Here is a 10,444-nt window from a genome sequence, read left to right on the forward strand (position 1 = left end):
TGTGGTTATGTTGCTGTCCTTTGGTGCGCATCATATGAGCGTGCGTGTGGATCACACCATAGGGTTAGTTGTATGTTGATAGGACTATGTATTGGAGGGCAAGAGTGACTAAAGCTTCAACCTAGCATAGAAATTGATGCATACGGGATTGAAGGGGGACTAATATATCTTAATGCTATGGTTGGGTTTTACCTTAATGAACGTTATTAGTTGCGGATGCTTCCTAACAGTTCCAATCATAAGTGCATAGAATTCCAAGTCAGGGATGACATGCTAGCAGTGGCCTCTCCCACATAAAACTTGCTATCGGCCTAGTAAAGTGGTCAATAGCTTAGGGACAATTTCGCAACTCCTACCACCACTTTTCCACACTCGTTATACTAACTTTATTGCTTCTTTACCTAAAACAGCCCCTAGTTTTTATTTACGTGCTCTTTATATTCTGGCAAAGCTATCACGTTACACCTAGAAAGTACTTCTAGTTTTATAATTGTTCTAGGTAAAGCGAACGTCAAGCGTGCGTTGAGTTGTATCGGTGGTCGATAAAACTTGAGGGAATATTTGTTCTACCTTTAGCTCCTCATTGGGTTCGACACTCTTACTTATTGAAAGAGGCTACAATTGATCCCCTATACTTGTGGGTTATCAAGACCTTTTTCTGGCGCCGTTGCCGGGGAGTTATAGTGTGGGGTGAATATTTTCGTGTGTGCTTGTTTGCTTTATCACTAAGTATTTTTTATTTGTTGTTCTAAGTTGTTCTCTATCTTTAGTTATGGATATGGAACACGAAATACCAAAAACATTAGGTTTACTTGCTACTCATGGAGATGGGGAACCTGTTGGAAATATGCCCTAGAGGCAATAATAAAATGGTTATTATTGTATTTCCTTGTTCATGATAATTGTCTGTTGTTCATGCTATAATTGTATTAACTGGAAACCGTAATACATGTGTGAATACATAGACCACAACATGTCCCTAGTAAGCCTCTAGTTGACTAGCTCGTTGATCAATAGATGGTTATGGTTTCCTGACCATGGACATTGGATGTCATTGATAACGGGATCACATCATTAGGAGAATGATGTGATGGACAAGACCCAATCCTAAGCATAGCACAAGATCGTGTAGTTCGTTGCTAAGAGCTTTACTAATGTCAAGTATCGTTTCCTTAGATGCAACTCCCGGATACCGTGGGAATGCTTTGGGTGTACCAAATGTCACAATGTAACTGGGTGGCTATAAAGGTGCACTACAGGTATCTCTGAAAGTGTCTGTTGGGTTGGCACGAATCGAGACTGGGATTTGCCACTCCGTATGATGGAGAGGTATCTCTGGGCCCACTCGGTAATGCATCATCATAATGAGCTCAATGTGACCAAGTGTTTGGTCACGGGATCATGCATTACGGTATGAGTAAAGTGACTTGCTAGTAATGAGATTGAACAAGGTATTGGGATACCGACGATCGAATCTCGGGCAAGTAACGTACCGATTGACAAAGGGAATTGTATACGGGATTGATTGAATCCTTGACATCGTGGTTCATCCGATGAGATCATCGTGGAACATGTGGGAGCCAACATGGGTATCCATATCCCGCTGTTGGTTATTGGCCGGAGAGTCGTCTCGGTCATGTCTGCATGTCTCCCGAACCCGTAGGGTCTACACACTTAAGGTTCGGTGACGCTAGGGTTGTAGAGATATTAGTATGCGGAAATCCGAAAGTCGTTCGGAGTCCCGGATGAGATCCCGGACGTCACGAGGAGTTCCGGAATGGTCCGCAGGTAAAGATTTATATATGGGAAGTCCTATTTTGGCCACCGGAAAATGTTCGGGATTTTTCGGTATTGTACCGGGAAGGTTCTAGAAGGTTCTGAAGTGGGGCCCACCTGCATGGGGGGACCTACATGAACGTGGGTAGTGGGGGCAAGGCCCCACACCCCTGGTCAAGGCGCACCAAGATCCCACCTTAGAAGGAATAAGATCATATCCCGAAGGGATAAGATCAAGATCCCTAAAAAGGGGGGATAACAATCGGTGGGGAAGGGAAATGATGGGATTTCTTTCCCCCACCTTTGCCAACGCCCCAATGGACTTGGAGGGCAAGAAACCAGCCCCCTCCACCCCTATATATAGTGGGGAGGCGCATGGGAGCAGCACCCCAAGCCCCTGGCGCCTCCCTCTCCCTCCCGTGACACCTCTCCCTCTCGCTGAGCTTGGCGAAGCCCTGCCGAGATCCCCGCTGCTTCCACCACCACGCCGTTGTGCTGCTGGATCTCCATCAACCTCTCCCTCCCCTTGCAGGATCAATAAGGAGGAGACGTCTTCCCAACCGTACGTGTGTTGAACGCGGAGGTGCCGTCCGTTCGGCGCTCGGTCATCGGTGATTTGGATCACGACGAGTACAACTCCATCAACCCCGTTCACTTGAACGCTTCCGCTCACGATCTACAAGGGTATGTAGATGCACTCCTCCCCTCTCGTTGCTAGCATCTCCTAGATTGATCTTGGTGACACGTAGGAAAATTTTGAATTTCTGCTACGTTCCCCAACAGTGGCATCATGAGCTAGGTCTATGCGTAGATTCTATGCACGAGTAGAACACAAAGTAGTTGTGGGCGACGATTTGTTCAATTTTCTTACCGTTACTAGTCTTATCTTGATTCGGCGGCGTTGTGGGATGAAGCGGCCCGGACCGACCTTACACGTACTCTTACGTGAGACAGGTTCCACCGATGACATGCACTTGATGCATAAGGTGGCTAGCGGGTGTCTGTCTCTCCCACTTTAGTCGGATCGGATTCGATGAAAAGGGTCCTTATGAAGGGTAAATAGCAATTGGAATATCACCGTTGTGGCTTTTGCGTAGGTAAGAAACGTTCTTGCTAGAAACCCATAGCAGCCACGTAAAACATGCAACAACAATTAGAGGACGTCTAACTTGTTTTTGCAGGGTATGCTATGTGATGTGATATGGCCAAAAGGATGTGATGAATGATATATGTGATGTATGAGATTGATCATGTTCTTGTAATAGGAATCACGACTTGCATGTCGATGAGTATGACAACCGGCAGGAGCCATAGGAGTTGTCTTAATTTATTGTATGACCTGCGTGTCAATGAAAACGCCATGTAATTACTTTACTTTATTGCTAACCGTTAGCCATAGTAGTAGAAGTAATAGTTGGCAAGACAACTTCATGAAGACACGATGATGGAGATCATGATGATGGAGATCATGGTGTCATGCCGGTGACGAAGGTGATCATGCCGCGCCTCGAAGATGGAGATCAAAGGCGCAAGATGATATTGGCCATATCATGTCACTTTATGATTTGCATGTGATGTTTGTCATGTTTACATCTTATTTGCTTAGAACGACGGTAGCATAAATAAGATGATCCCTCTCTAAAATTTCAAGAATGTGTTCCCCCTAACTGTGCACCGTTGCGAAGGATCGTTGTTTCGAAGCACCACGTGATGATCGGGTGTGATAGATTCTAACGTTCACATACAATGGGTGTAAGCTAGATTTACACATGCAAAACACTTAGGTTGACTTGACGAGCCTAGCATGTACAGACATGGCCTCGGAACACAAGAGACCAAAAGGTCGAACATGAGTCATATAGAAGATACGATCAACATGGAGATGTTCACCGTTGATGACTAGTCCGTCTCACGTGATGATCGGACACGGTCTAGTCGATTCGGATCATGTATCACTTAGATGACTAGAGGGATGTCTATCTAAGTGGGAGTTCATTAAATAATCAGATGAACTTAATTATCATGAACATAGTCAAAAGGTCTTTGCAAATAATGTCGTAGCTTACACTTTAGTTCTACTAAGATATGTTCCTAGAGAAAATTTAGTTGAAAGTTGATAGTAGCAATTATGCGGACTGGGTTCGTAAACTGAGGATTGTCCTCATTGCTGCACAGAAGGCTTATGTCCTTAATGCACCGCTCGGTGTGCTGAACCTCGAGCGTCGTTTGTGGATGTTGCGAACATCTGACATACACGTTTTGATGACTACGTGATAGTTCAGTGAGTAATGTTGAACGGTTTAAAATTGTGGCACCAAAGACGGTTTTGAAACGTCGCAGAACATATGAGATGTTCCAAAGACTGAAATTGGGATTTCAGACTAGTGCCCACGTCAAGAGGTATGAGACCTCTGACAAGTTTCTTAAGCCTGCAAACTAAGGGAGAAAAGCTCAATCGTTGAGCATGTGCTCAGATTGTCTGAGTACTATAATCACTTGAATCGAGTGGGAGTTAATCTTCCAGATGAGATAGTGATGGTTCTCCATAGTCACTGCCACCAAGCTATTAGAGCTTCGTGATGAACTATAACATATCAGGGATAGACATGATGATCCTTGAGCAACTCGCGATGTTTGACACCGCGAAAGTAGAAATCAAGTAGGAGCATCAATTGTTGATGGTTAGTAAAACCACTAGTTTCTAGAAGGGCAAGGGCAAGAAGGGATACTTCATGAAACGACAAATTAGTTGCTGCTCTAGTGAAGAAACCCAAGGTTGAACCCAAACCCGAGACTAAGTGCTTCTGAAATGAGGGGAACGGTCACTGAAGCAGAACTACCCTAGATACTTCGTAGATGAGAAGGCTGACAAGGTCGACAAAAGTATATTGGATATACATTATATTAATGTGTACTTTACTAGTACTCCTAGTAGCACCAGGGTATTAGATACCGGTTCGGTTGCTAAGTGTTAGTAACTCGAAATAAAAGCTGCGGAATAAACGGAGACTAGCTAAAGGTGAGATGACAATATGTGTTGGAAGTGTTTCCAAGGTTGATGTGATCAAGCATCGCATGCTCCATCTACCATCGAGATTGGGGTTAAACCTGAATAATTGTTATTTGGTGTTTGCGTTGAGCATAGACATGATTGGATGATGTTTATAGCAATACGGTTATTCATTAAAGGAGAATAATGGTTACTCTGTCTATTTGAATAATACCTTCAATGGTCTTGCACCTAAAATGAATGGTTTATTGAATCTCGATCGTAGTGATACACATGTTCATGCCAAAAGATATAAGATAGTAATGATAGTACCACATACTTGTGGCACTGCCACTTGAGTCATATTGGTATAAAACGCATGAAGAAGCTCCATGTTGATGGATCTTTGTACTCACTCGTTTTTGAAAAGATTGAGACATGCGAACCATGTCTATTAGTATATATGCATGAAGAAAGTCCATGCAGATGGATCATTTGGACTCACTTGATTTTTAATCACTTGAGACATGCAAATCATACCACATGGGCAAGATGACTGAAAGGCCTCGTTTTCAGTAAGATGGAACAAGAGAGCAACTTGTTGGAAGTAATACATTTGATGTGTGCAGTCCAATGAGTGCTGAGGCACGCAGTGGATATCGTTATGTTCTTACTTCATAGATGATTTGAGTAGATGCTGCGAATATTTACTTGATGAAAAACAAGTCTGAATTATTGAAAGGTTCAAGTAATTTCAGAGTGAAGTTGAAGATCGTCGTGACAAGAGGATAAAATGTCTCTGATATGATCATAGAGATGAATATCTGAGTTACGAGTTTGGCACACAATTAAGAAATTGTGGAAATTGTTTCACGACTAATACCGCCTGGAACACCATATTGTGATGGTGTGTCCGAACATCATAACTGCACCCTATTGGATATGGTGCATACCATGATGTCTCTTATCGAGTTACAACTATCGTTTATGGGTTAGGCATTAGAGACAACCGCATTCACTTTAAATAGGGCATCACACAATTCCGTTGAGACGACACCGTATGAACTATGGTTTAGAGAAACCTAAGCTGTCATTTCTTAAAAGTTTGGGGCTGCGACGCTTATGTGAAAAAGTTTCAAGCTGATAAGCTCGAACCCAAAGCGGATAAATGCATCTTCATAGAATACCCAAAACAGTTGGGTATACCTCCTATTTCAGATCTGGAAGCAAAAGTGATTGTTTCTAGAAACGGGTCCTTTCTCGAGGAAAAGTTTCTCTCGAAAGAATTGAGTGGGAGGATGGTGGAGACTTGATGAGGTCATTGAACCGTCACTTCAACTAATGCGTAGCAGGGCACAGGAAGTTGTTCCTGTGGCACCTACACCAATTGAAGTGGAAGCTTATGATAGTGATCATGAAACTTCAGATCAAGTCACTACCAAACCTCATAGACGACTAGGATGCGTACTACTTTAGAGTGGTACGTAATCATGTCTTGGAAGTCATGTTGCAAGACAACAATGAACCTACGAGCTATGGAGAAGCGATGGTGGGCCCGGATTCCGATGAATGGCTCGAGGCCATAAAATCCGAGAGGATCCATGTATGAAAACAAAGTATAGACTTTGAAAGAACTACTTGATGGTCGTAAGGCTGTTGGGTACAGATGGATTTTAAAGGGAAGACAGACAATGATGGTAAGTGTCACCATTAAGAAAGCTCGACTTGTCGTTAAGATGTTTTCCGGCAAGTTCAAGGAGTTGACTGCGATGAGACTTTCTCAGTCGTAGCGATGCTAAGAGTCTGTTAGAGTTATATTAGCAGTTACTGCATTATTTATGAAATCTTGCAGATAGGATGTCAAAACATTGTTTCCTCGACGATTTTCTTGAGGAAAGGTTGTATGTGATACAACCAGAAGGTTTTGTCAATCCTGAAAGATGCTAACAAGTATGCAAAGCTCCAGCAATCCTTCTAAGGATTGGAGTAAGCATCTCGGAGTTGGAATGAACGCTTTGATGAGATGATCAAAGATTTTGGGTTTATACAAAGTTCATGAGAAACTTGTATTTCCAAAGAAGTGAGTGGGAGCACTATATAATTTTTGATGAGTATATGTTGTTAACATATTGTTGATCAGAAATGATGTAGAATTTCTGAAAGCATCCAGGGTTATTTGAAAAGTGTTTTTAATGGAAAACCTGGATTAAGCTACTTGAACATTGAGCATCAAGATCTATAAGGATAGATCAAAAACGCTTAATAGTACTTTCAAATGAATACATACCGTGACAAGATTTTGAAGGAGTTCAAAATAGATCAGCAAAGAAGGAGTTCTTGGCTGTGTTACCAGGTGTGAGTATTGAGTAAGACTCAAGACCTGACCACGGCAGAAGAAAGAGAAAGGACGAAGGTCGTCCCCTATGCTTTAGACGTAGGCTCTACAATATGCTATGCTGTGTACCGCACCTGAAGTGTGCCTTGCCATGAGTTGGTCAAGGGGTACAATAGTGATCCAGGAAGGGATCACATGACAGCGGTCGAACTTATCCTTAGTATCTAGTGGACTAAGGAATTTTCTCGATTATGGAGGTGGAAAGGGGGTTCGTCGTAAAGGGTTACGTCGATGCAAACTTTGACACTAATCCGGATGACTCTGAGTAGTGAACCGGATTCGTATAGTAGAGTAGTTATTTGGAATAGCTCCAAGTAGCGCGTGGTAGCTGCATCTACAAGATGACATAGAGATTTGTAAAGCACACACGGATCTGAATGTTGTAGACCCGTTGACTAAAACCTCTCTCGTAAGCATAACATGATCAAACCCTAGAACTCATTGAGTGTTAATCACATGGTGATGTGAACTAGATTATTGACTCTAGTAAACTCTTGGGTATTAGTCACATGGTGATGTGAACTTTGAGTGTTAATCACATGGTGATGTGAACTAGATTATTGACTCTAGTGCAAGTGGGAGACTGTTGGAAATATGCCCTAGAGGCAATAATAAAATGGTTATTATTGTAGTTCCTTGTTCATGATAATTGTCTGTTGTTCATGCTATAATTGTACTAACTGGAAACCGTAATACATGTGTGAATACATAGACCACAACATGTCCCTAGTAAGCCTCTAGTTGACTAGCTCATTGATCAATAGATGGTTATGGTTTCCTGACCATGGACATTGGATGTCATTGATAACGGGATCACATCATTAGGAGAATGATGTGATGGACAAGACCCAATCCTAAGCATAGCACAAGATCGTGTAGTTCGTTTGCTAAGAGCTTTTCTAATGTCAAGTATCATTTCCTTAGACCATGAGATTGTGCAACTCCCGGATACCGTAGGAATGCTTTGGGTGTACCAAACGTCACAACGTACCTGGGTGGCTATAAAGGTGCACTACAGGTATCTCCGAAAGTGTTTGCTGGGTTGGCATGAATCGAGACTGGGATTTGTCACTCCGTATGACGGAGAGGTATCTCTGGGCCCACTCGGTAATGCATCATCATAATGATCTCAATGTGACCAAGTGTTTGGTCACGGTATCATGCATTACGGTACGAGTAAAGTGACTTGCCGGTAACGAGATTGAACAAGGTATTGGGATACCGACGATCGAATCTCGGGCAAGTAACGTACCGATTGACAAAGGGAATTGTATACGGGATTGATTGAATCCTCGACATCGTGGTTTATCCGATGAGATCATCGTGGAACATGTGGGAGCCAACATGGGTATCCAGATCCCGCTGTTGGTTATTGACCGGAGAGTCGTCTCGGTCATGTCTGCATGTCTCCCGAACCCGTAGGGTCTACACACTTAAGGTTCGGTGACGGTAGGGTTGTAGAGATATTAGTATGCGGAAATCCGAAAGTCGTTCGGAGTCCCGGATGAGATCTCGGATGTCACGAGGAGTTCCGGAATGGTCCGGAGGTAAAGATTTATATATGGGAAGTTCTAGTTTGGCCACCGGAAAATGTTCGGGATTTTTCGGTATTGTACCGGGAAGGTTCTAGAAGGTTCCGAAGTGGGGACCAACTGCATGGGGGGACCCACATGAACTAGGGTAGTGGGGGCAAGGCCCCACACCCCTGGTCAAGGCGCACCAAGATCTCACCTTAGAAGGAATAAGATCATATCCCGAAGGGATAAGATCAAGATCCCTAAAAAGGGGGGATAACAATCGGTGGGGAAGGGAAATGATGGGATTTCTTTCCCCCACCTTTGCCAACGCCCCAATGGACTTGGAGGGCAAGAAACTAGCCCCCTCCACCCCTATATATAGTGGGGAGGCGCATGGGAGCAGCACCCCAAGCCCCTGGCGCCTCCCTCTCCCTCCCGTGACACCTCTCCCTCTCGCTGAGCTTGGTGAAGCCCTGCCGAGATCCCCGCTGCTTCCACCACCACACCGTTGTGCTGCTGGATCTCCATCAACCTCTCCCTCCCCTTGCTGGATCAAGAAGGAGGAGACGTCTTCCCAACCGTACGTGTGTTGAACGCGGAGGTGCCGTCCGTTCGGCGCTCGGTCATCGGTGATTTGGATCACGACGAGTACGACTCCATCAACCCCGTTCACTTGAACGCTTCCGCTCGCGATCTACAAGGGTATCTAGATGCACTCCTCCCCTCTCGTTGCTAGCATCTCCTAGATTGATCTTGGTGACGCGTAGGAAAATTTTGAATTTCTGCTACGTTCCCCAACAGAACCTCCTAAAACACTCAATGCTCATTATGTGAAAGATATTATGTACTACTTTGATAATCCTAAGAAAACCCCATTGAACTTTATAATGGGAGTAACGTTGTATCACCATGAATACTTTAGGGATTATCGCTTCACTCAAAAAGGGAAAGTATTATGCGATCAAATTCATATATTGAAATGGTATGCTCGGGAACTATGCTTGAGATATGATTATACTTGTTGCTCTAGGATGAAGGCTCCACACCTTCCCTTTTCATGCAAATTTAATGATGATGAAACCTTGGATTATTATGCTAATGGTATATATAATTACTATGATGTGGAACAAATAGAAGAATTCGTTGCTTTTATGGGTGCTTATGAAATTGAATATTTGTTTAAAGAGTGTGAAAATCTTGATGATGCTGTTTACAGACCTGAAAATTTTGCTATACTTAAATATCGCTACGAGAATTATGAATTCAATTCCAATATTGATGGTTTTATTGAGAGAGTCTCCGCTGTCCAACAAGAGACTGATATTTTGCAGGAGTCTATGTAAGAAGAAATTAATGACATTGTGAGCTCATTGGATGAAAAAGATGAGGAGGAGAGCGAAGAACAAAAGGAGGAAGAGCGGATTGATCACCTGTTCCCACCATCTAATGAGGGTAACTCTTTATCCCATACATTGCTTAATTTCCCTTCGAATTTACCAGAGGATGAATGCTATGATGATTGTTATGACCCCGTTGATTCTTTTGAAATATCCCTTTTTGGTGATGCTTGCTATGCTTGTGGCCAAGATGCCAATATGAATTATGCTTATGGAGATGAACTTGATATAGTTCCTTGTGTTAAACATGAAATTGTTGCTATTGCACCCACGCATGATAGTCCTATTATCTTTTTGAATTCTCCCGACTACACTATATCGGAGAAGTTTGCCCTTATTAAGGATTATATTGATGGGTTGCATTTTACTA

This window comes from Triticum aestivum, chromosome 5D (assembly GCF_018294505.1).
Source record: "Triticum aestivum cultivar Chinese Spring chromosome 5D, IWGSC CS RefSeq v2.1, whole genome shotgun sequence".
Classification (NCBI taxonomy): domain Eukaryota; kingdom Viridiplantae; phylum Streptophyta; class Magnoliopsida; order Poales; family Poaceae; genus Triticum; species Triticum aestivum.